This window comes from Oncorhynchus tshawytscha, linkage group LG10 (assembly GCF_018296145.1).
Source record: "Oncorhynchus tshawytscha isolate Ot180627B linkage group LG10, Otsh_v2.0, whole genome shotgun sequence".
Lineage (NCBI taxonomy): Eukaryota > Metazoa > Chordata > Actinopteri > Salmoniformes > Salmonidae > Oncorhynchus > Oncorhynchus tshawytscha.
In genome coordinates, this window is record NC_056438.1 from 47155196 (window position 1) to 47182907 (window position 27712).

Below are 27712 nucleotides of genomic sequence, written 5' to 3' on the forward strand. Positions count from 1 at the left end.
CCTGGAACATATTCCAGTCTGTGCTAGCAAAACAGTCCTGTAGCTTAGCATCTGCTTCATCTGACCACTTTTTTATTGATCTATTCACTGGTGCTTCCTGCTTTAATTTTTGCTTGTAAGCAGGAATCAGGAGGATGGAATTATGGTCAGATTTGCCAAATGTAGGGCGAGGGAGAGCTTTGTATGCGTCTCTGTGTGTGGAGTATAGGTGGTCCAGAGTTCTTTTCCCTAAGGTTGCACATTTAACATGCTGATAGAAATTTGGTGAAACTGATAGAAGTTTCCCTGCATTAAAGTCCCTGGCTACTAGGAGCGCCGCCTCTGGATGAGCATTTTCTTGTTTGCTTATGGCAGAATACAGCTCATTCAATGCCTTCTTAGTGCCAACCTCTGTCTGATGTGGTAAGTAAAACAGCTACGAAGAATACAGATGAGAACTCTCTCGGTAGATAGTGTGGTCTGCAGCTTATCATGATATACTCAACCTCAGGCGAGCAATAGCTCGAGACTTCCTTAGATATAGTGCACCAGCTGTTATTTACAAAAATATATAGTCCACCGCCCCTTGACTTACCAGACGCTGCTCTTCTATCCTGCCGGTACCTTGTATAACCAGCCAGCTATACGTTGATATTGTCGTCATTCAGCCACGACTCCGTGAAGCATGAGATGTTACAGTTTTTAATGTCCCGTTGGTAGGTTAATCTTCCCCGTAACCCGTCGACTTTATTGTCCAAAGATTGCATGTTTGCTAGCAGAATTGAGGGAAGTGGGGGTTTATTTGATCGCCTTCGAATTCTCAGAAGGAAGCTCGCTCTCCAGCCTCTCTTTCTCCGCATCCTCTTCACCCAGATCACGGGGGTCGGGGCCGGTTCCCGAGGGAGCCGTATATCCTCCGCCTTGGGCTCATCAGAGTCGTGAAAGAAGAAAAAGGATTATGCTAGTCCGTGGTGCATAATCGCAGTCCTGATGTCTAGAAGTTATTTTCGGTCATAAGTGACGGTAGCGGCAACATTATGTACAAAATGAGTAAAAAAATAAGTTACAAACAACGCAGATAAACGAACAAAAAAACTCAATTGGTTGGGGGCACGTAAAACGTCCGCCTCCTTCTCCGGCCCTTCTTTGTGAGGCATTGGGAAACATCCCTGGTCTTTGTGGTTGTATCAGTGCATGAAATTCACTTCTCGACTGAGGGAACTTACAGATCATTTGATGTGTGTTGTGCATAGATGGGGTAGTCATTCAAAAAGCATGTCAAACTCTATTATTGCACACAGAGTAAGTCCACACAAGGTATTATGTGACTTGTTAAGCAAATGTTTTACTCATACATTTATTTTTAGGCTTGCCATAACTAAGGGGTTGAATACTTATTGACTGAACACATATTAACTTTAAAAAAATATATATCCACTTTGACGTTATGGGGTATTGTGTCTAGATCAGTGACACAAAATCTCAATTTAATCCATTTTAAATTCAGACTGTAACACAACAAAATGTGTAAAAAGTCAAGGGGTGTGACTATGTATTTTCTGTAGAAATTATGCAGAATTATGCATTTCTTGCACTAAAATTATAATTTTGTCTCAGGAACAGCAGTGGAGAAATATGATTTCTTTCTTTCAGCATCTCTTGAGAAAATGTGAATGCACATGGGTTAATGGGTTATCTTGGACACTGTTATGCAAGCGGACAGTATTTCAACCACATAAAATATGCTCCCGAGACCAACTGAAAGTCTTATCAGAAAGGTGTTTAATTGTTTTCTCAGCTTTTCATTTCCTTTCAACCGGTCAAACTGTTGACATTTGGACATGTTGCACCTTACTAACCTTTCCACTGTTTTGGAGTTATTGCGTTTTCTCCCTGGTCCCTAAATGAAACAGACAACTTTACCAGTGTTAACTAGATTACTAATGCATTCATTCTATCGATTTAAGACATTTTTCTGGTAAGCACTACTTTATTTAGTCTTCTGGGGCAACAAGTTATGACAGAATAGAAGCTGCTATAGTTGAAAAACAAATAGCCTACAAAATGTCGGAATTTATAATATGACCTACCAAATTATAAGCAGAGTGTCACGTCCTGACCTTAGTTCCTTTTTTATGTCTCTATTTTAGTTTGGTCAGGGCGTGAGTTGGGGTGGGCATTCTATGTTATAGTTCTATGTGTTTGGCCTGGTATGGTTCCCAATCAGAGGCAGCTGTCAATTGTTGTCTCTGATTGAGAACCATACTTAGGCAGCCTGTTTTCCCACTATGATTTGTGGGTAGTTGTTTTCTGTCTGTGTTTCACCATACAGAACTGTTTCGATTTTCATTGTTTCACTTTAGTGATTTTGTAGTCAGTGTTCAGTTATATTTCATTAAAATGGACACTTACCACGCTGTGTTTTGGTCCGATCTTTCCTACTCCTCATCAGATGAAGAAGAGTCTTGTCTAAATTATGGGTGAAAGTAGTCAGTAAGCTCTACGGTCCAGCACGGCGTATCAGCAAAATGTATTATTATGGAAATATTATGGTGGGTCGAACTGCACAGGTAAACTACTTTTTTAAAGTGATTTGTTTGACAATCAGATGAAAACATCACACTGAGCCTGTGCATACCGCAAAAACAACAGTAAACGGGACCAAATGTTTACATGCCACAGTATCCTATCTAAGATCAGTATATCCCAAGCATATTTTCCAGGATCCTCATAACTAGAATACAAGCTTTTTCGGGTTATTGTAAATGGGATATGATGTCAACTCAAAAACAGAATACTTGAGTAATCCTGAATAATAATGGGAATATGGTGTGGATGTAAATGTGGTCAGAGAACACTGAAACAAATGCATCGCTCACACCCCGAATCCTTTATTCATTCAATCATCTTGTTGTCCCCAACGAGGAAATTAGGGAAGGGACTGTGGATCCGTTAGTCACACAGGATTTCTCAGAAAGCACTGACCCAATTTTGACGAAAGTTGGGTGAATGATGCGTCTTGCAATTTAAATGACACTGATTGGCCCAAGGTGAGTCATTGTAATTAAAAACTTATTTCGGATCAGTGGGACGCTACAACATCCGGTGAAATTGCAGAGCACCAAATTCAAATCAAATTACTATAAATATTAAACTTTCATAAAATCACAAGTGCAATACATCAAAATAATTCCTTCTTTATATCCCCAAAATGTCCATTTATTTGGCGCGTTTGATTCAGAAATACACCGTTTCCAACTCGCCCAACATGACTACAAAGTATCTAATAAGTTACCTGTAAACTTAGTCCAAACATTTCAAACAACTTTCCTAATCCAACCTTAGATATCCTAAAACATAAATAATCGATCAAATTTAAGACGGAATATACTGTGTTCAATAGCGGATAAAAACAACGTGGAGTGAGCTCCAGTTCACGCGCGCCAAACTGAAGAGTCCACTTGTCTTGACACTCACAATGAACAGCCCTACTTCTTCATTTCTCAAAAGAAAAACATCAAACAATTTTTAAAGACTGTTGACATCTAGTGGAAGCCATAGGAACTGCAACCAGCTTTCTCATAAATATAGTTTCCCATAGAAACCTAATTGAAAACACAGTGACCTTTTATTATTTATTTTCCCTGGATGGTTTGTCCTCTGGGTTTCGCCTGCCAAATAAGTTATGTTATACTCACAGACATAATTGTAACAGCTTTAGAAACTTTAGAGTGCTTTCTATCTACATCTACCAATTATATGCATATCCTAGCTTCTGGGCCGGAGAAACAGGCAGTTTACTTTGGGTCCCTTTTCATCCGGATGTGAAAATACTGCCCCCTATCCCAATGAAGTTAACCTCTATGGGATCGGTGTCCCTATACCGGGACGGTTGTGGCTAACATGTGCTAATGTGACTAGAATAACGTTGCAAGTAACATCCAACTTTCCAGGACATAGACATGTCTTCTATGTGCAGAAAGTGTACATTCTTGTTAATCTAACTGCACTGTCCAATTTACAGTAGCACAACAACAATTTTTTTTCATCATGACACTTGGTTTGATACATCCACATCTGAAGGTAAATAATGTACTTACTTTCAGTGATCTTGCTCTGACTTGTCGTCCTGAGGGTCACAGAGATAAAATGAATCATAGTTTTGTTTGATAAAATCCATTTTAATATTCAAATGTAGGAACTGGGTTCTAAAGTTTGAACCCCTGCTGTTTCTGGATTGTGCATTTGTAAAAAGTGCATCTGCAAAAGTTTGTGAGGGTTTTAGGTGACAAGCCAAATATCTTCAGAGCTTGAAGAGGTGCTTTTGCGCCTTCTTCACCACACTGTCTGTGTGGGTGGACCATTTCAGTTAGTTTGTGATGTGTTGCATGAAATGCAACTTCTGGAGAAGTGTGAATGCGATCTGTAAAATGGTTCCAGTAGGTTTAATAATCATTATATTTCTGAGCAGTAGAACAGTGAATGGACATTCCCCATTTCTCTTTATATTGGATTTTATCCAGCTCCTGTGAAAAGTTTGTATATGCATAAAACCCTCCATAGTCTATGTTGCCATGTCTGTATTATACTCCCACGGGGAGCAATTATGGTGCCTGTAACTGTATTTAGACATAGTCTATATACAACAAGCTGTTGTTTCGTTTTTAGTAGAATTTGATTCAAAATATACGCTGTCTTTTTAGATAATTTAATCTTATTGGCTACAATTTACGGTAGGCCTAGCCCGTATATCGGCGTGAATGGTATAGCCTATGTTTAACAATGTTTTCTATATTGAAGCAATGCATTTAGAACAATGTGGACTGCAAACATGTTCAACATATTTTGCAAATATTGTGCAGGCTATTTAGCAAGCTAGATGATAATGGACTAACAATCAAATTGGAGTTGATGACAACGCTATCCATGAAAGACCGACCGTAAATACCCAATTTGAAGCAACTACATATTTAGCAATTGGAGCACGTTCTGATTGGCCAGTGAGGGGCCTTGAAACACCCACAACTTGTTTATTCATAAAACCAAGCCCTTTCGCGCCACCGCCTGAAACGGCGCCCATAATTATGGTTTTGAAAATAGCAACAATATTAATGACACACCCGGAACCTAAAGTGCTTCTGCCAGCGGATAGGTTTACCATTGCGTTAGGTTTTTAAAAAATAGGGCCCTAGGACAGTGAACAATAGGACAGTAGGACAGTAATCAACAGAAACTACGGCTCTCGGGACTTTGCACAAAAAGGGAACAGTAATTCACATCAATTCCCTCTCTCCTCGTTTCCTCTGTTGCTATTAGACCACTATCCTCCCAGGATAGAAAACGCACTGCAAACCTTTGCCAGCCCTTTCAGCCTCATACATCTCTTTTTCCATCTCCTGCAGTCTCTCACTAATGAGAGCACTCTTGTTATCTCACTTTCTCTCTTTTTTTCTCTCTCTTCTCTCAATTTTTACTCTCCCTCTGACTTTATAACCCACTTTTCTCCCTTCAGCTCGTTCTCCCCCATACGTCTCTTTCCCTATCTCATGAACTCCACGTTTCTCTTTATTCTTCTCCGTTTCTCTCTCTCTCTCTTTATCGTTCCTATCGCGAGGGGCTTTATGGGGTGATCCAGACAGATGGTTCCTCATCAGCAGTCGCCCCGGCAGAGGTCGAGGGGATAAGATTTAGCACTTTTAGTTCTAATTAGACTGCAGTGAAGGGGCCACATAGGGGCTCAGGAACTGGACAGGGATAGAACACGGAGCCATTGAGCCAGGCTCCACTTGAGAGATATGAATCGATGAAGCGACGGCACAGATGTGCAAAGTCATAACGAGCCTGAGCATTGACGTGTCGACACAGAAAAATAACATTAGCTAGGCTAACGTGTGAGTTAGTGTAAAACAGGGATATTCAACTACAGACAAAGTCGGAAGTTTACATACACTTAGGTTGGAGTCATTAAAATTAGTTTTTCAAAGACTCCCCAAATTTCTTGTTAACAAACTATAGTTTTGGCAAGTCGGTTAGTTGGGCATGACGCAAGTCATTTTTCCAACAATTGTTTACAGAGATTATTTCACTTATAATTTACTGTATCACAAATTCCAGTGGGTCAGAAGTTTACATACACTAAGTTGACTGTGCCTTTAAACAGCTTGGAAAATGACAGAAAATGATGTCATGGCTTTAGAAGCTTCTGATAGGCTAATTGACATAATTTGAGTCAATTGGAGGTGTACCTGTGGATGTATTTTAAGGCCTACCTTCAAACCCAGTGCCTCTTTGCTTGACATCATGGGAAAACCAAAAGACATCAGCAATTTCCAAATACCACGTTCATCAACATACCACGTTCATCTGTACAAACAATAGTACGCAAGTATAAACACCATGGGACCACACAGCCGTCCTACCGCTCAGGAAGAAGACGCGTTCTGTCTCCTAGAGATGAACGTGCTTTGGTGCGAAAAGTGCAAATCAATCCCAGAACAACAGCAAAGGACCTTGTGAAGATGCTGGAGGAAACAGGTACAAAAGTATCTATATCCACAGTAAAACGAGTCCAATATTGACATAACCTGAAAGGCCGCTCAGCAAGGAAGAAGCCACAGCCCAAAACCGCCATAAAAATGCCAGACTACGGTTTGCAACTGCACATGGGGACAAAGATCGTACTTTTTGGAGAAATGTTCTCTGGTCTGATGAAACAAAAATAGAACTGTTTGGCTATAATGACCATCGTTATGTTTGGAGGAAAAAGGGGGAGGCTTGCAAGCCGAAGAACATCATCCCAACCATGAATCACGGGGGCGGCAGCATCATGTTGTGGGGGTGCTTTACTGCAGGAGGGACTGGTGCACTTCACAAAACAGATGGCATATGAGGGAGGACAATTATGTGGATATATGGAAGCAACATCTCAAGACATTGTTCAGGAAGTTAAAGCTTGGTCACAAATGGGTCTTCCAAATGGACAATGACCACAAGCATACTTCCAAAGTTGTGGAAAAATGGCTTAAGAACAACAAAGTCATGGTATTGGAGTGGCCATCACAAAGCCCTGACCTCAATCCCATAGAAAATTGGTGGGCAGAACTGAAAAAGCGTGTGCGAGCAAGGAGGCCTACAAACCTGGCTCAGTTACACCAGCTCTGTCAACCGTGAAGCATGGGGGTGGCAGCATCATGTTGTGGGGGTGCTTTGCTGCAGGAGGGACTGGTGCAATTCACAAAATAGATGGCATCATGAGGTAGGAAAATGGTGAATATATTGAAGCAACATCTCAAATGGCTCTTCCAAATGGACAATGGCCCCAACCATACTTCCAAAGTTGTGGCAAAATGGCTTAAGGACAACAAAGTCAAGGTATTGGAGTGGCCTTCTCAAAGCCCTGACCTCAATCCCAAAGAAATGTTGTGGGAAGAACTGAAAAGGTGTGTGAGCAAGGAGGCCTACAAACCTGACTCAGTTACACCAGCTCTGTCAGGAGGAATGGGCCAAAATTCACCCAACTTATTGTGGGAAGCTTGTGGAAGGCTACCCAAAACGTTTGACCCAAGTTAAACAATTTAAAGGAAATGCTACCAAATACTAATTGAGTGTATGTAAACTTCTGACCCACTGGGAATGTGATGAAAGAAATAAAAGCTGAAATAAATCTTTCTCTCTACTATTATTCTGACATTTGACATTCTTAAAATAAAGTGGTGATCCTAACTGACCTAAAACAGGGAATTTGTACTAGGATTAAATGTCAGGAATTGTGAAAAACTGAGTTTAAATGTATTTGGCTAAGGTGGATGTACATTTCCTACTTCAACTGTATATTCTTATGGGGGTCCAAGTTAATACCAGGGGCCAGCAGGGGGCCAGACATTTTCGACATTGCGATTATTCTTCAGAAGATCTTTATCAAAATCAAGGCACACCCTATAAAGCACTTAAATGTTGCTAAAAGTACATTAGGCTTAGGTTATTTTAAAGTTTCTATGAACACAAAGCATTTTCTTATTACTGCCCTAACACACAGATAGTTATAACATGGACCAGCAAGCTATTTGTTTCTCTATTTTAGGACACACGTGTACAAATAATTTAAGGAAACGTTTGAATCTGGCCTTATTGCCATTATCTCAATTACAGCTATAAAATATATGACAATCACATAGCCTTCCAAATTACCCAAAATAAAACAAATGTCAGTAGGCTTTGAATTAATTTCCCCCAGTTATTAGATGTTTTTTCTCACACTGCCTTTCACATGTCTTGCGAGCGTCATAAAGAGACACAGAAGGAACGTACGTGTTCCTGAGGAATCTTAGCGTTCAGGGATGGGGTCATCAGAGCTCATAGGCCAAACTGTTCAAATGCTAGAGCCAAAATTGTAGGAAGAAAAAAAATCAACATGACACATTAGCGCAATAAAAAACAACCTAAAACTGCTAGCAGCGCAGTATATGGGACCTTAAAACTGGGCACAGTATATGGGGCCTTAAGAGGACTGGTGAGGGGTGCTATTTTGGGGCGCTAAATGCCTACTGTCTCACACATCCCGTGGCTCCATCTCCAGCCGACCCTGCATTTTAAGAGCATTGGCGCTCTACAAGTACCACTGCATTATTGATGGACAAGCAGAGGTTGGCTTTATAAAGACAGAGGGAGAGAGAAAGAGAGAGGGAGTAACAGGTAGAGACAGAGCCAGACGAAACACAGCCACAGCAAGAGAGGAGAGGTTGGAGAAGGGATGAGGAGAGAGAAGGGTAGAAGTAAAGGGAGTACGAGAGAGAGAACGCATGAGATGGGTAAAAAATATGTGTGAGGGGAAAATACTGTAGCTTGCACAGCTTTGCAGTGGGATTCCTCTCATGGGATTGTGTGCCAAGTGACAGACACAATGTTAGGTGAATGCACATCTGTGCACACTCCCACACACAGGAATAAATTTTCCGTGTTCATGCATTGTTAGCTAAGAAACACAGTACTCTTGCTTTGTCAGTCCTGCCCAGCCCCCGAGCAAACGATCAACCTTGACACATGCACATACTGTAATGATCTTGTAATTGGAAAAGTTTGAAAAACATATCTCGCTCACTCACCGCACAACCTTATAGAAAAAAAACCCCCACACGATTTCCCATGTGGAAAATCACATGATTTCACATGTGACATTTCCACATGTTTTGCATGTGAAATCCATGTGATGGAACACTTCTCATGTGATGAGGTGGATTTTCACCCCTTGAACCGTTTTTTTTTTAACACTTCGCATGTATTTACATTTCACATGGAGTTTGTGATTGCATAACTTTTCACATGAGATTTTACAGGTGATGTCCTGCAAACAAACAAATTGTCTTTATGATAGACTCACAGCCCTTTTAACATACAGTGTTTTCAACTTGTATATTTGACCACATTGAGTGTTTATTTATACAGTAATTATTTTTCAACATGTCCTTCCCTGGGATTTGAACTCACATCCTCTTGGTTCACTGCATTCCAATCTTCCTGCTACTCCACCATATCTGTGTCGGTAATTGCTTTTGCCTGTATTCCTTAACTTTGGACTTCAAAGGAAATCTCAGCTTTGTTAAAAAAACACACTCAAGAAAAATAATTATATTTATCACAGTAATTCAGGAGTAACATTAAAACAGAATATTATGCCTCACCAACATTAGACAACTATACAGAAAACCCTCAAATTGCTGAAATAAGTCAATTAAATCAATCTTTGAATAGTCAGAATAACTGATAGCACTAAAATAGCAGTGTAGATGGCACTCTTTTTCTAAGTGGTAATGAATATGTGTGGTAACACTACAGACTTTGTGGCTCAGCAGAAAGGTCAAGGTAACGTTAATCCGGAGGTTGAGAGTTCAAATCCCAGGTTCTGTTAACTGAACAGCAATTGCACATGTGTAAATGTGGTTGTGATCCCATGTCATGCTTTAGCTGAACAGCAAAAACACATGTTTTCACACGTGAAGTGTTCCAAAAAACACATGCACTATATATACAAAAGTATGTGGACACCCCTTCAAATTAGTGGATTCAGCTGTTTCAGCCAAACCTGTCGCTGACAGGTGTATACAATCAAGCACACGTCCATGCAATCTCCATAGACAAACACTGGCAGTAGAATGGCCTTACTGAAGAGCTCAGTGACTTTCAACATGGCACCGTCATAGGATGCCACCTTTCCAACATGGCACCGTCATAGGATGCCACCTTTCCAACAAGTCAGTCAGTCAAATTTCTGCCCTGCTAGAGCTGCCCCGCTCAACTGTAAGTCCTGTTATTGTGAAGTGGAAACGTCTAGAAGCAACAAAGACTCAGCCCGCGAAGTGGTAGGCCACACAAGCTCACAGAACGGGGCCGCTGAAGCACGTAAAAAATCCTCTGTCCTCGGTCACAACACTCACTACTGAGTTCCATACTGCCTCTGGAAGCAACGTCAGCGCAAGTACTGTTCGTTGGGAGCTTCCTGAAGCCTCACACAAGCCTAAGATTACCATGCACAATGTCCAACCGCCATACCCTTTCACAACCACTGTGGAGTGAGTGTCAGTACTATGTATCTATGCTATGTGTAGTCAACTAGTATAATTAGTGTTTGAGAAGTAAATATGGTGAATATTATTAAGGCTCTGGTCTTCTAAGATACAAACGAGTATACAACAAAAAAGATAACTACACAATTAATTAAGTATAGTGTAGATAATCATTGTATCATCTAAACTGCTGCAAAATATATTTACCATAACCAAAAGTATTGTATTTTCAGCTGTTTGAAGCTGGTATACAAAACCGAAAATAAAAGACACAAAAACTAAACTTAAGGACGGGAGCTTAGAAATAGTGCTCATAGAACATATCTACCACTTCTTAGACTTGTTTTCAATGAGAATGGCAGATCTATAACACACATTTCTATGGGAATTTGGTCAGGTCGCACAAAAAGTTACATATTGCAGCTTTAAGATGGTTACTAGTTGTAGATTTACCGTATTTTCACCACAACTAGACAAAAACCTCCAGGGGACCATGACACAACATTCTGAGGACGTCCTAAAAACGGGAACTTGACTAAACCTGGAGGGGACCATGACTGATTAAATTTAATTAATGTCAATTGCGCCTTTTTTTAAAGTATTCTAAATGACATTTGACATCTCGGCTTTCAAATATTGTCACGTGTAGTTTCGTGATCTCACATGTTGACATTTGGCATCCCCGTGTTGTCACATTTATTTCACATGAGATCGTGTTCTAACGTTGCTTCACATGTTATCACATTTACTTCACATCAAATCACATGTGATCACATGTGATTACAATGCTACATTTCTGTGGTTTTTCCGTAAGGGCACACAACAACAGCCTGCTACCAAGAGGTATGTGTCAAAGACAAACTTTTCAATCTATTTTGATATCACACACTTGCAAGTGAAGCACAGTACATTTGAAAAGGGCATTGTGTGGGAACAGTTTGTGGAAATGTATCAAATCCAGCCATATCTCATATTATAATAAATGGTGAAACTGTTTGGTGTGGAGTTTGTCTATAATTGCGAGTTTGTCTGCTTCTCCAATATCTGTGACACAATTACTGTATAGAGAGGGTCTCCAAATACCAGGCACCTGAAATAGTTTGCTCTGAAAACCATCTTCAAACTATATCCATGTTTATCAAGTACCAGAAAACGGTTTGGTCCATGTTAAAGTCATCTCACAGGTGACGTCTTTTGGAAATTCAGCCAGATAAACCCACAACTCAACGGTGTGGCTTAGAACAGGGCCCCAGATTGTGATATTAATTGAAGGTGGCTTCTGTTTCTGTCAGAGACATAAATAAACAAAGGAAGACAGACGATCCCCCATATTGGCACTGACATTAATATTAGTTTCCCAACTCAATAAACTCTGTAGCTATATCTCTCTGACTGTAGTTGGTGTGGGTGTGTTGGGAACTAGACACGTGGCCACATATTGTTTTTTTAAATATATTTATTTTTTATTATGGATCCCCATTACAGCTACTATTCATGGGGTCCAATCACAGATTGCACAGTTACATACAATACAACAGTACAGGACACAACACATTATTACACACTATTCTACCATAGCGTAATCTACAATACGAAAATCAATAATACGGCAAAATAACAATATCAAATGTATGTGTGTGTCAGCATGTGTGTGTCTGTCTCTTGTCTCTTCATAGTCCACGCTGTTCCATAAGGTGTAGTTCTATCTGTTTTTTAAGATCGGATTTTACTGCTTGACTGAGTTCCCTGATGTGGAATAGAGTTCCATGTAGTCATGGCTCTATGTGGTACTGTGCGTTTGCCGTAGTATGTTCTGGACCTGGGGACTGTGAAGAGACCTCTGGTGGCATGTCTTGTGGGGTATGTATGGGCGTCTGAGCTGTGCACTAGTCGCTTAAACAGACAGCTCTGTGATTTCAACATGTCAATCAACACCTCTCACAAAGACGAGCGGTCTAATTGTAGCTGTAACGTCTCTCTTTGTGGCACTTTACCATAAGACTGGACAGTAGTCCAGGTGTGACAAAACTAGGGCCTGTAGGACTTGTTTTGTTGATAGCGATGTCAAGAAAGCAGACCTCTCCCCATCTTAGCTACCGTTGCATCAATATGTTTTGACCATGACAGTTTTACAATCCAGGGTTACATCAAGCAGTTTAGTCCTACGCTTGCTCAATTTCCACATTACTCATTGCAAGATTTAGTTGAGTTTTAGGGTTTAGTGAATGATTTGTCCCAAATACAACACTTTTAGTTTTTTTTAAATACTTAGGACTAGCCTATTTCTTGCACTGGAAATCCAAAGAGCAAATAGATAATAGGTACAAAATACTGATGTCTATGATTGACAGACTGACTTGAAAGTACCTTAGTATCTTGGACCTTTATTACTGTTTCCTCGATCTGCGGTTGTAGCACAGTAGAGCTAATTTCCTCTCATTATGAATGTTACTATTATTCTGTAATTGGTATTGTAGTGTTTTCCACAAGCACATAGTGTAGCCAGTCATATAGAAAAATAGCCAGCAACGTGCCCCAGGGCCGAAATACACAACAAAATGATTGAGTACTTTATTGAGTTTACCTCCCAGATAAGAAACATTTGTTGCAGAAAGACATGATTTTACAATTAAAATCACTGAAAATGTATGAATTCAGTTTATTGTCAGTTGTTTCGGATATCGTCTCGGTCCCACCCTATATGATCAGGTCTATTTTCTAAGTAAGAGAACATTAAAGACTTTCTCTTGAGATGAATGTCTTATTTACAGTTTTACTACAAGATATGAATTGTCACAATGATGTTTGTTCTTCAAATGTAGATAGTCCACATTATCATGAAAAATTCAACCTTAATAAAAGGTTGAATTGAAAAAACAAAAGGTCGGAAATCTTTCTGATTTGACATTAAATTAATTAGAAATTAACATCAAGTAGGGCTCTATAAATTTTGAGGAAAAAAAAAGCCTGATTTTGTTTTGTTCTTTCCTAAATTCCATTTTCTTTGTTTTGTTTTTCCAGTTTTACATTTTTTTCCCTTTTTTAATAGAAAAGCATCAGGCCTCCTGAGTGGGGCAGTGGTCTATGGCAGTGCATCACAATGATAGCTGTGCCACAAGAGATCCTGGTTCGAGCCAGCCAAGACCGGGAGCACCATGGGGCAGGGCACAATTGGCCCGGTCTGGGTTAGGGGAGGTTTTGACCGAAAGGGATGTTCTTGTCCCATCGCGCACTAGTGACTCCTGTGGTGGGCCGGGCGCAGTGTATGGTGTTTCCTCCGAAACATTGGTGTGGCTGGCTTCCAAGTTAAATGGGCATTGTGTCAAGAAGCAGTGCGGCTTGGCTGGATTGTGTTTTGGAGGACGCACGGCTCTCGACCTTCGCCTCTCCTGAGTTGTAGAAAAAGGGGTATAAAAAAAGAAGTCCACAACAATGCTTAACAGGAGACCACTTTTGAGGTCTAGGAAAAATCAGAGAAATGTACAATTGATGTTTGGGTGTAGTTACCCTGCAATTCAAGTGAGCACCTAGCAAGATTCTGTTGTTTAGCTGTGTTTTTTTGTAGCGCACATAGGTGCGAGAGTTTGCAAAACAAATACCCACTGGATTGATGTAAATAATCATGATATCCTTCTGTCAGGTACAGTAAGCATATAGTGGGCTACTTTGTTAATTGAGAAGGTTTTAGAGAAAAGCCTTTCCATCTACCAGAAGACTTTTCATTATCGTCATCGCTATCGGCGATGTGGTAGTGGAAGACGCTAAGTGGTAGACGCGCAAACACACAGACAGAGGTATTCTTGTTGCTTCTTCAAAAACTTGAAGGAAATACAAATCTCTGATGCATTCTGTTCATGTCTTATGATAAACCTGGGCAAATTAATACATTTTCAATACATTTAGTTGATTTCCTACAAAGCCAATACATTTTTGGAAATTGTGGAATTACATTTTAATGCCTGGATTCCGTGAGGGCCCTAATTATCATATTTGGACCAGAATGCTTCTCTACCTATTGATGCTGCCACCACCATGCTTCACCGTAGGAATGGTTCCAGGTTTCCTCCAGACATGACACTTGGCATTCAGGCCAAAGGGTTAAATTTTGGTTTCAGCAGACCAGAGAATCTTTTTCGGTGCCTTTTGGCAAACTCTATGCAAGATGACGCCGACAGAGATGGTCGCCTCGCTTCAGGTCCTTAGGAAACTGTGCAGTAATTCGTTTTTTTCCTGTATTATTTCCTACATTGTTAGCCCAGAAAATCTCAAGTTTTATTACATGCAGCCAGGAAGAACTATTGGATATAAAAGCGATGTCAACTCACCAACATTACGACCAGGAATACGTCTTTCCTGAAGCGGATCCTTTGTTTGGACCTCCACCCTGGACATGGGATCTAATCCCAGAGGCCGACCCAAAACAACGCGGTCGCCGCAGGTCAGACTTAGAAGGCGAGCACACCATCAACCACTACCGAGTAAATTACTCGCCAATATCCCATTTCTAGACAACAAGGTGGATGAAATTAGGGCACGAGTTGCCTTCCAGAGAGACATCAGAGATTGTAACATTCTATGTTTCACGAAACATGGCTCACTCGGGATATGTTGTCAGAGTCGGTACAGCCACCCAGTTTCTTCATGCATCGCACCAACAGAGACAAACATCTCTCTGGTAAGAAGAAGGGCAGGGGTGTATGCCTTATGATTACCGACTCATGGTGTACTCATAACAACATACAGGAACTCAAGTCCTTTTGTTCACCTGACCTAGAATTCCTTACAATCAAATACAATCGATTATAGTCACAGCTGTGTATATCCCCCCCCAAGCAGATACCTCGTTGGCCCTGAGAACAAGGCTCCCTAAATTCTATCAGCATATCGAATGTGCGACACGAGCTGGTAGCATTCTGGACCATTGCTACTCTAACTTCTGCGATGCATACAAAGCCCTCCCCCGCCCTCCCTTCGGGAAATCTGACCATGACTTCATTTTGTTGCTCCCATCCTATAGGCAGAAACAAAAAACAGGAAAAGCCTATGCTCAGGTCTATCCAACGCTGATCTGACCAATCACATTCCACGCTTCAAGATTGCTTCGATCATGTGGACCGGGATATGTTCTGGGTAGCCTCAGACAATAAAATTTGAGTATACGCTGACTCTGATGAGTAAGTTTATTAGCAAGTCCATCGGAGATGTTGTACCCCCTATGACTATTAAAACCTTCTCTAACCAGAAACCGTGGATTCATGGCAGCATTCGTGCAAAACTGAAAGTGTGAACCACCGCTTTTAATCATGGCAAGACGACTGGAAACATGACCGAATACAAATGTTGTAGTTACTCCCTCCGCAAGGCAATCAAACAAGCAAAGCGTCAGTATAGAGACAAAGTGGAGTCGCAAGTCAACGGCTCAAACACGAGGCGTACAGTTGAAGTCGGAAGCTAACATACACCTTAGCCAAATACATTTAAACTCCGTTTTTCACAATTCCTGACATTTAATCCTAGCAAAAAATCCCTGTTTTAGGTCAGTTAGGATCACCACTTTATTTTAAGAATGTGAAATGTCAGAATAATAGTAGAGAGAATGATTTATTTCAGCTTTTATTTATTTTATTTCTATGTCGATATAGGACTTGTTTTACTGTGGATATAGATACTTTTGTGCCTGTTTCCTCCAGCATCTTCCAGCTGTTGTTCTGGGATTGATTTGCACTTTTCGCACCAAAGCACGTTCATCTCTAGGAGACAGAACGCGTCTCATTCCTGAGCGGTATGACGGCTGCGTGGTCCCATGGTGTTTATACTTACGTACTATTGTTTGTAGAGATGAACGTGGTACCTTCAGTTATTTGGAAATTGCTCCCATGGATGAACCAGACTTTGGAGGTCTACTTTTATTTTTCTGAGGTCTTGGATGATTTGTTTTGATTTTCCCATGGTGTCATAATGGTAGGCCTTGAAATACATCCACAGGTACACCCCCAATTGACTCAAATGATGTCATTTAGCCTACCAGAAGCTTCTAAAGTCATGACATCATTTTCTGGAATTTTCCAAGCTGTTTAAAGGCACAGTCAACTTAGTGGATGTAAACTGCTGACCCAATGGATTTGTGATACAGTGAATTATAAGTGAAATAATCTGTCTGTAAACAATTGTTGGAAAAATGACTTGTGTAATGCACAAAGTAGATGTCCTAACAGACTTGCCAAAACTATAGTTTGTTAACAAGAAATTTGTGGAGTGGTTGAAAAACGAGTTTTAAGGACCCCAACCTAAGTGTATGTAAACTTCCGACTTCAACTATATGTGGCAGGGTCTACAGTCAATCACGGATTACAAAAAGAAAATCATCCCTGTCGTGGACATCGACGTCTTGCTCCCAGACAAATTAAACCACTTCTTTGCTCACTTTGAGGACAATGCAGTGCTACTGATACGGCCCGCTACCAAAGCCTGTGGGCTCTCCTTCTCCGTGGACAACGTGAGTAAAACATTTAAACGTGTTAACCCTCGCAGGGCTGCAGGCCCAGACGGCATTCCTTGCCGCGTCCTCAGAGCATACGCAGACCAGCTAGCTGGTGTGTTTACGGACATATTCAGTCAATCCCTATCACAGTCTGTTGCCCCAACATGCTTAAAGATGGCCACCATTTTTCTTGTTCTCAAGAAAGCTATGGTAACTGAACTAAATGACTAGCACTCACTTCTGTCATCATGAAGTGCTTTGAGAGACGAGTCAAGGATCATATCACCTCCACCCTACCTGATACCCTAGACTCACCCCAATTTGCTTCCCGCCCCAATAGGTCCACAGACGACGCAATCGCCATCACACTGCACACTGCCCTATCCCATCTGGACAAGAGAAATACCTATGTAAGAATGCTGTTCATTGACTACATCTCAGCATTCAACACCATAGTACCCTCCAAACTCATCATTAAGCTCGAGGCCCTAGGTCTCAACCCCGCACTGTGCAACTGGGTCCTGGACTTGCACGCCTCCAACTCAATCAGTAGTTTTACAGTGACACTACAGTGGTAGGCTTGAGTACCAACAACGACGAGACGGCCTACAGGGAGGAGGTGAGGGCCCTCGGAGTGTGGTGTCACAAAATAACCTCTCACTCAACGTTAACAAAACAAAGGAGATGATTGTGGACTTCAGGAAACAGCAGAGGGAGCACCCCCCCATCCACATCAACGGAATAGTAGTGGAGAAGGTGGAAAGTTAAGTTCCTCGGCGTACACATCACGGACAAACTAAAATTGCCCAACCACACAGACAGTGTGGTGAACAAGGAGCAACATCTCCTCCTCAACCTCAGAAGGTTGAAGAAATGTGGCTTGTCACCTAAAAACTCACAAACTTTTATAGATGCAGAATCGAGAGCATCCTGTCAGGCTGTATCACCATCTGGTACGGCAACTGTACCGCCCTCAACTGCAAGGCTCTCCAGAGGGTAGTGCGGTCTGCACAATGCATCACCGGGGGCAAAATGTCCTGCCCTCCAGGACACCTACAGCACCCGATGTCACAGGAAGGCCAAAAAGATCATCAAGGACAACAACCACCCGAGCCACTGCCTGTTCACCTCACTATCATCCAGAAGGCGAGGTCAGTATAGGTGCATCATAGCTGGGACCGAGAGATTGAAAAACAGCTTCTATCTCAAGGCTATCAGACTGTTAAACAGCCATCACTAACATAGAGAGGCTGCTGCCAACATACAGACTCAAATCTCTGGCCACTTTAATGGATTTGATAAAGGTATCACTAGTCACTTTACATAACACCACTTTAATAATGTTTACATACCCTACATTACTCATCTCATATGTATATACTGTATTCTATACCATCTACCGCATCTTGCCTATTTATTTTACCTTTATTTAACTAGGCAAGTCAGTTAAGAACAAATTCTTATTTACAATGACGGCCTAGGAACAGTGGGTTAACTGCCTGTTCAGGGGCAGAACGACAGATTTGTACCTTGTCAGCTCGGGGATTTGAACTTGCAACCTTTCAGTTACTAGTCCAACACTCTAACCACGAGGCTACCCTGACGCACGGCCATCGCTCATCCATACATTTATATGTACATATTATTATTCATCCCTTTACATTTGTGTGTGTAAGGTAGTCCTTGTGAATCTGTTAGATTACTTGTTAGATATTACTGCATTGTCGGAATTAGAAGCATAAGCATTTCTCTACACTCGTTCATTAACATCTGCTAACCACGTGCATGTGAGTAATAACATTTGATTTGATGAGTGGCTTCCATCAGGCCACTCAATCATAAAAGCCTCATTAGTGGAGTGCTGCAGAGATGGTTGTCCTTCTGGAATGTTATCCCATCTCGACAGAGGAACTCTAGAGCTCTGTCAGACTGACCATTGGGTTCTTTGTCACCTCCCTGACCAGGGCCCTTCTCCCCCGATTGCTCAGTTTGGCAGGGCGGCCAGCTCTAGGAAGAGTCTTGGTGGTTTCAAACTTCTTCCATTTAAGAATGCTGCAGAAATGTTTTGGTACCCTTCCCCGGATCTGTGCCTCGACACAATCTTGTCTCGGAGCTCTACAGACCTCATGTCTTGGTTTTTGCTGTGACATGCACTGTCAACTGTGGGACCATTTTATAGACAGTTGTGTGCCTTTCCAAATCATGTCCAATGTATTGAATTTACCACAGGTGGACTCCAATCAAGTTGTAGAAACATCTCAAGGATGATCGATGGAAACAGGATGCACCTGAGCAAAATTTCGAGTCTCATAGCAAAAGGTCTGAATACTTATGTAAATAAGATATTTCTGTGTTTTATTTTTGAAGCATGTGCTACAATTTCTAAAAACCTGTTTTCACTTTGTCATTATTGTGCGTAGATTGCTGAACTTTTTATTTATTTAACCCATTTTAGAAAAACAACATTTGTAAAAGGTCAAGGGGTCTGAATACTTTCCGGAGGCACTGTAAATAGGCTGGATTTCGGGTCATCCTTACCACATTACATGGGACGTGCAAATTCCAAGTAGAAATTTGACTGCAACCAACCACAGCGCACACACACTTCCCTGTCTTTGCTCACCTATCCTATCAATATATCGCTTACAGATGCATATTGTTCATTTTAGCAGGAGAGGACTGGCAAATGGAAACTTTTAAATGAAAAGCAACCTAGTTAATATGAAGTGGGAAAAGTGGCAGGCTGAAAAAGATTCTTTAACCGTGTGATTAGCCGACGGTCGGCTCTAATGGAAACCACTGGGATTGGCTGTGGTGTAATTCTCCCATGATACCCTATTAGCCCCCGCTGAGTGAGACTCATGAAGACAATCAAATGAGTTCACCGGCTGACCTTCAACCATTTTTGGCTGACCTTTTGTCTGTCCTTTACCTCTGTGACAAGGGGGACCCCGCAATGAAGTTGTTGTAATGGTCCAAATTGGTTGTATATTGCTGCAAAGGGACTGCAGATAGATTGCTTGATAGTTAACACTGGTTCTACATAGAGGAGTTGCATGGCCGGTGAACTACAATCAAATATTTAAATATATGTATTAAATGACATGTGATGTAGGGAATGGTAAAGCTGATGCCCATAATGTGAGGCTCTGGTAAGGAGCAGACAGAGGCAGTTACGGTGCCTTCGGAAAGTATTCACACCCCTTTCATTTTTTTTTTTTGTATTACAGACTGAATTTAAGATGGATAACATTTTTCAGTTTGTGTCACCGGCCTACACACAGTACCCATAATGCCAAAGAGGAATTATGTTTTTGGAAATGTTTACAAATGAATATAAAATGTAATGTTGAAATGTCTTGAGTCACTAAGTATTCAGCCCCTTTGTTATGGAAAGCCTAAATACGTTCAGGAGTAAAAATGTGCTTAACAAGTTACATAACACGTTTCATGGACTCACTCTGTGTGAAATAATAGTGTTTAACATGATTTTTGAATGACTACATCATCTCTGTACCTCACACATACAATTATCTGTAAGGTCCCTAACTCGAGCAGTGAACTTCAAAGCCAGATTCAACCACAAAGACCATGGAGGTTTTCCAATGCCTCGCAAAGAAGGGAACCTATTGATAATAAAAAAAGACATTGAATATACCTTTGAGCACAGTGAAGTTATTAATTACAGTACACTTTGGATGGTGTATCAATACACCCAGTCACTACAAAGATACAGGTATCCTTCCTAACTCAGTTGCCGGAGAGGAAGGAAACCGCTCAGCGATTTCACCATGAGGCTAATGGCAACTTTAAAACAGTTACAGAGTTTAATGGCTGTGATAGGAGAAAACTGAGGATGGATCAACAACATTGTAGTTACTCCACAATACTAACCTAAATGACAGAGTGAAAAGACAGAAGCCTGTATAGAATAAAAAATATTCCAAAACATGCATCCTGTTTGCAATAAGGCACTAAAGCAAAATTGCAAAAAAATTGGCAAAGAAATTAACTTTATATCCTTAATGCAAAGCATTATGTTTGGAGCAAATCCAACACAACACATCACTGAGTACCACTCTTCATATTTTCAAGCAGAGTGGTGGCTGCATCATGTTATGTGTATGCTTGTCATCGGCAATGACTAAGGAGGTTTTTTTGCAGAAAAAGCCACGGAATAGAGCTAAGCACAGGCAAAATCCTAGAGGAAAACCCGGTTTAGTCTGCTAAACAGACACTGGGAGACAAATTCAACTTTCAGCGGACAATAACCTAAAACTCAAGGCCAAATGTACACTGGAGTTTCTTACTAAGACGACATTGAATGTTCCTGAGTGGCCTAGTTACAGTTTTGACTTAAATTGTCTTGAAAATCTATGGCAAGTCTTGAAAATGGCTGTCTGGCAATGATCAACAATACATTTGACAGAGCTTGAAGAATTTTCAAAATGTGCTAAATAAATACAAAAACACAATAAAATAACAATAATAGGGGGTACCGGTACCGAGTCAATGTGCATGGGTAGTCAAGGTAATTGAGTTTATATGTACATGTAGGTAGGGGTAAAGTGACTATGCATAGATAATAAACAGAGTAGCAGCAGTGTATGTAAAGAGTGTGAAGGAATGTGAATGCATGTGTGTGGGTGTGTGTGTGTGTATGTGTGTGGATGTGTTTAACTATACTTGTGGGGACCAGAAGTCCCCACAAGCATAGTAAACAAACAAACAAACATTTGAACAGCTGGGGACATGTTGTTGTTCGCAACACAAGGTCAAATGCTATTTCTAGGGGTTTAGGGTTAAGGTTAGAATTAGTGTTAGGATTAGAATTAGGTTTAGGGTTCGGAGCTAGGGTTAGGTTTGGGGTTAGTGTTAGTGTTAAGGTTAGGATTAGGGTTAGGGGTTAGGGAAGATAGTCAGAGTGACCATTGGGTTCTTGGTCACCTCCCTGATCAAGGCCCTTCTCCTCTGATTGCTCAGTTTGGCTGGGCGGCCAGCTCTAAGAAGAGTCTTGGTGGTTCCAAACTTCTTCCATTTAATCATGTTGGATGATGGAGGCCACTGTGTTCTTGGGGAACTTCAATGCAGCAGACATTTTTTGGTACAATTCCCCAGATCTGTGCCTCGACACAATCTTGTCTCGGAGGTCTACGGACAATTCTTTTGACTTCATGGCTTGGTTTTTGTTCTGACATGCACTGTCAACTATGGGACCTTATATGGACAGGTGTGTGCCTTTCCAAATCATGTCCAATCAATTGAATTTACCACAGGTGGACTCCAATTAAGTTGTAGAAACATCTCAAGGATGATCAATGGAAACAGGATGCACCTGAGCTCAATTTCGAGTCTCATAGCAAAGGGTCTGAATACTTATGTAAATAAGGTATTTCTGTTTATTTTATTTTATAAGCTGTCAGAGCAGCTCACAGATCTCTGCACCTCTACATAGCCTATCTGTAAATAGCCCATCCAACTACCTCATCCCCATACTGTTATCTATTTTATAATTTTTTGCTCCTTTGCAGCCCTGTATGTCTACTTGTACACTCATCTATCACTCCTGTGTTTAATTGCTATATTGTAATTATTTCGCCACTATGGCCTATTTATTGCCTTACCTCTGTTATCCTGCCTCATTTGCACACACTGTATATAGACTTTTTCTACTGTATTATTGACTGTATGTTTGTTTATTCCAAGTGTAACTCTGTGTTGTTGTTTGTGTTGAACTGCTTTGCTTTATCTTTGCCAGGTCGCAGTTGTAAATGAGAACTTGTTCTCAACTAGCCTACCTGGTTAAATAAAGGTGAAATAAATTAAATATAAAAATAAATGTGCAAAAATGTCTAAAACCTGTTTTGGCTTTGTCATTATGGGTACATACAAATTACTCCCCTGTAATAGATTTTAAAAATTGTAAACCCTCCCACTGACTGAAATTGAAAAAGCATGACCTTCCCACATTGTCCTCCAGGTCACCGTTCTGTAGATGTTCAACCATCCCTTAGTTCTGTCTGCTAACAGTCAGTGCACAGACAGAAGTGTAGATGAGGTCATTAATTAATATACTTTAAGAATACAATAGTAAAGTTCCTTTTTGGACTCCCGTCTTTGAACTTATGGATACCATTTTTCTGTTGACAATGCTAACTAGCATTAGCGCAATGACTAACCCACATGTTCTCAAATTGTTTCAAGAACGTTAAGAAACAACTTTCTTCTGTGGGAATTTCAGTACTTCAGCATAACGTTTTCTACAGGTTTCCACATGGTTCTATTTACAGTCATGTTCTCAAATTGTTCCAAGAATGTTAAGAAACACTGTTATTCTGTGGGAATTTCAGTACTTCAGCATAACGCTTCCTACAGGTTTCCTCATGGTTCAATTTAAAGTCATGCTCTCAAATAGTTCTGAGAATGTTAAGAAAACTTTCCATAAAAACCATAAGAAAACTTTAATAATGTTCAGAGAATGTTCTAAGAATGTTATTTAAAAACATATACATTGTTATTAGCATCAAGACTCTCACTATCCTCTATTTTGTTCAAGTTTGTTCGCCACGCCTACTACATGGCCACATCATGCCACCAAGGGTCTTTTCACAGTCCCCAAATCAAGAACAAATTCAAGAAAGCGTACAGTATTATATAGAGCCATTATTGCATGGAACTCCATTCCATCTCATATTGCTCATATGAACAGCAAACCTGGTTTTAAAAAACAGATAAAGCAACACCTTACGGCACAACGCCTCTCCCTTATTTGACCTAGATAGTTTGTGTGTATGTATTGACATGTAGGCTACGTGTGCCTTTTCTAAATGTATGTAGTTCTGTCCTGGAGCTGTTCTTGTCTATTGATGTTCTGTATTATGTCATGATTCATATTTTGTGTGGACCCCAGGAAGAGTAGCTGCTGCTTTTGCAACAGCCAATGGGGATCTTAATAAAATACCAAATACCAAATCTGATCTCAATGAGTGCTTGTTTCCTTTGAAATGGGGTCTGTTTGAATAGACTAAAAGGAGCGGCTTTGTATACGTAAAAAAAATATATGGAATGCTAGCTCCTTCCTGGTGGCGCAGTGGACTAATCCCATGGATAGGGAACATAGGATTGAATCTCACTGATGCTGTGTCACAATAAAGAACGTGAAATGTGTTTGCATGATTAATGCCTAAGGAATTTCTATCTGTCCTTGGAATTCAAAAATATTTCCCCCAAATAAGCTAGCACTGTTATTACAAGTCTTATTGAAACCTTCAGTGAAAGTTTTAAGGAAGTTATTCAAAAACTTCAAAATAACCTTTCATTTCCGTTCTCAGAGTTAATAAAACCGCCCAGGAAAACTTTAAAGGAACCTGGAGAAAAACCTCCGAAATCTCAGAACCTCCCTTGCAACCTAAAAATAAACGTTCCCAGAACAGGCCAAATTTTCACTTCTGTTCTCAGAACGTTTAAAAAACGTTCAGTTTTACCGGTCAGGAAACCTATGGCTTTGTTCCCACAACCAATGTGAAACCAAAAGCATGTGTTCCCAGAACTTCCAAGGACCCAAATGTGCTAGCTGGGTATCTACTTGTACCATAAGAAGGTATCATGGCTAACAGCTCCAAGCTATAATTTTAACTGCGAAATCGCTGATGAGAAAGGCCTTCATGGCTATTGTTTGGAGTTAATTGCTACAGGAATTGTTTTATTAACTTTAGATCAGGCTGCTGTGAAAGTTACGGCTTACGGCTCATCATCAGATGTGATTTCCACTTCAGTGGGAGAAATGAACTCTTGGCAGATCTCCAGGAATGGAGTCAGATAGTAGAAAGCAATGGGGCGTGCGTGTGCATGTGCGCATGTGTGTGTGTGCGTGCACGTGCACGCGTTTGTGTATTGTGGAGATTAGAAGTCTATGTGTGACTGCACGTGTATGCTTGGTGTGTGTGTGCTTGGTGTGTGTGTGTGTACTTGGTGTGTGTGTGTGTGCTTGGTGTGTGATGGCCCATCCACTGACTTGTATGTGTCTTTTGTCATTTAACGATTGTCACTTCCTCTCACAACTTTCCCTGTTGTGGTCGAGTGAGCTAGACCTCTAGTCATGGTCGCTGGGCTGGTGTGTGTGTGTGCATGTGCGTGGGTATGTGTGTGTGTGTGTCCTTGTGTATCTCCCTACTGAACCCAGTGGCCCATATCCTCTTCTCTCTCACTCTGTACTGTGGGAGCTGACAGAGGTCAGGGCCCTCAGCCACTCAGACATTTAGACTAAGAGGCTTGAGAAGGACTCCCTCTTGGAATGGCCAGGCTGTGATACTATGGAAGGGGACTTAGAAACATGGCAGGGACATGGAGATAGAGAGTCTTTAATTTCACCCTGGAGTGAAAGGCTTAGAACTCATGATCAGAATTGGAATTTCTTCCTCATGCTGAACTGCTCTAAGGGACAGTTTCCTAGATATAGATTAAGGCTTGTACTCAATGGCAAATCCCCATTAAAGGTGTTTTTTAGTCCAGGATTTGACTTAATCTATGCCTGGGTGTCTGGCCCTGAACGTCTAATTACTGTATAATCAAACACAAGCTTATTCTAACCCACAATATGCCAAGGTTTCCCTTTAGTCCTCTTCAAATATAGCCTGGCTAAACCAGACTGAATGTATTGTTCGGTCTGGTTAAACCAGGCTATTCCAAATCCCCCCTTGAGGTCAAAGGTAGAGGGCGTGTACTGTACTGTATATTACACTTAAACTGAAATATTTACTGAAAGTCAACGGAGAGAGAGGGTTAGTTTATGTCATGATGAGATTCATGTAAAACACAGCAACAGTAAACATGTCGTCCCCCACGAAGGATGCAGCCCCCCCCCCTGTGCCAGTTGAGATATGGTGGGTGACTAACATTTCAGTAAATGTGCATCCAAGTATTCTGTGCAATTATTGAAGAAGCACGTTAATGACAGTATATGCCTATAGATTTTGTGGTTATGAATCAAATTAAGCTGACTCTTTCGGTTAAATTATTTTTGATTAGAATGTTTCTTGACGGCATAACATAGTGAGAAACGAAATGTTATTGTCAAGTTCTGACCTTAGTTCTTTTGTTATGTCTTTGTTATTGTATGGTCAGGGCATGAGTTGGGTGGGCTGTCTATCTATGTTCGTTTTTCTATGTTGTGTTTTGTGTTTGGCCTGGTATGGGGCAGGTGTCGTTAGTTGTCTCTGATTGAGAATCCTACTTAGGTAGCCTTTTCCCACCATTGTGGGGTGGGTGATTGTTTCCTGTTTTGTTGTTTGTGTCACCATTCAGGACTGTTTCGGTTTTCGTTTCCATTCACTTCGTTATTTTTGTATTGAGTCGTGTTCAGTTATTATTAAAGTATCATGGACACTTACCACGCTGCGTACTGGTCCGATCCTTGCTACTCCTCCTCAGAAGAGGAAGAGGAAAGCCGCTACAGTTATGTGGTTATAGTGCATTTCCGAGATCTATAAAAAAAAACTGTACAACTAGGACTGTAATGATTATGATATTTTTGGTAACGATTAATCCTCATGTTTTTTTTTTGCGCATGTAATGTATCATAATGAATATTTGTTTAAATGATACAAAATACTTAATGAATACAACACAGCTTTGGTGACACCCGCGACGCTTTTGACCTCTTGGAACTTTTGTAAAAGGATGATTCTCCTCTTGACCATCATACAGTTCTACTCGTGAAATTATGACCAACTTTACCCTCCTCATGTTAAAATGAAAATCTGATATTGGGTGAACTAGCCTATATCTACACCCCCCTAAAATGGATGTTTTATGATTTTTTGTTGTTCATGGTTATTTTCCACATATTTGTCGGTCATACGGTTATACGATTATTGTGCCAGCCCTAATATTATTGTGCCAGCCCTTTGTACAATAGATATTGAACTTGAACACTTGAATAATTCGGTGTCTAATTTCACTGATATGTCCTTATTATATTGAGATATAATGAATATAATGACAAACAGCACTGCCATTAAAACCAGGAATGAAAAGTTGTGATTTTTGAACAAACCTTCATAGTAAGAACCATTACCTGACAGAGTTACTAAATTGTTATTCAAATGTATTCAAATGTTACATTCACATTTTGTCCTTTCAGCCTTAATATCAGCCTTCATATAGTGAGTTTCCCCACTGAGCAAACAGCCGTTCCCCAGCCAATGTGTTTGCACACGCAGTGGTGAGAGAGCGCCCACGTGAGCTCTGGCGCGGGGCTGAGAGAGCGCCCACGTGAGCTCTGGCGCGGGGGTGAGAGAGCGCCCACGTGAGCTCTGGCGCGGGGGTGAGAGAGCGCCCACGTGAGCTCTGGCGCGGGGGTGAGAGAGCGCCCACGTGAGCTCTGGCGCGGGGGTGAGAGAGCGCCCACGTGAGCTCTGGCGCGGGGGTGAGCGCCCAGAGCGCCCACGTGAGCTCTGGCGCGGGGGTGAGAGAGCGCCCACGTGAGCTCTGGCGCGGGGGTGAGAGAGCGCCCACGTGAGCTCTGGCGCGGGGTGAGAGAGCACCCACGTGAGCTCTGGCGCGGGGGTGAGAGAGCGCCCACGTGAGCTCTGGCGGGGGTGAGAGAGCGCCCACGTGAGCTCTGGCGCGGGGGGTGGTGAGAGCGCCCACGTGAGCTCTGGCGCGGGGTGAGAGAGCGCCCACGTGAGCTCTG

The 27712-nt window shown here is 41.3% G+C and overlaps 1 protein-coding gene across 1 annotated transcript in view; it reads right to left on the bottom strand.

Moving 5' to 3' along the window:
• Positions 1-27712, bottom strand: part of LOC112260328 (calsyntenin-2) — a 283471-nt gene that overhangs the window by 99261 nt on the left and 156498 nt on the right. The gene's annotated exons all lie outside the window — the stretch shown is intronic.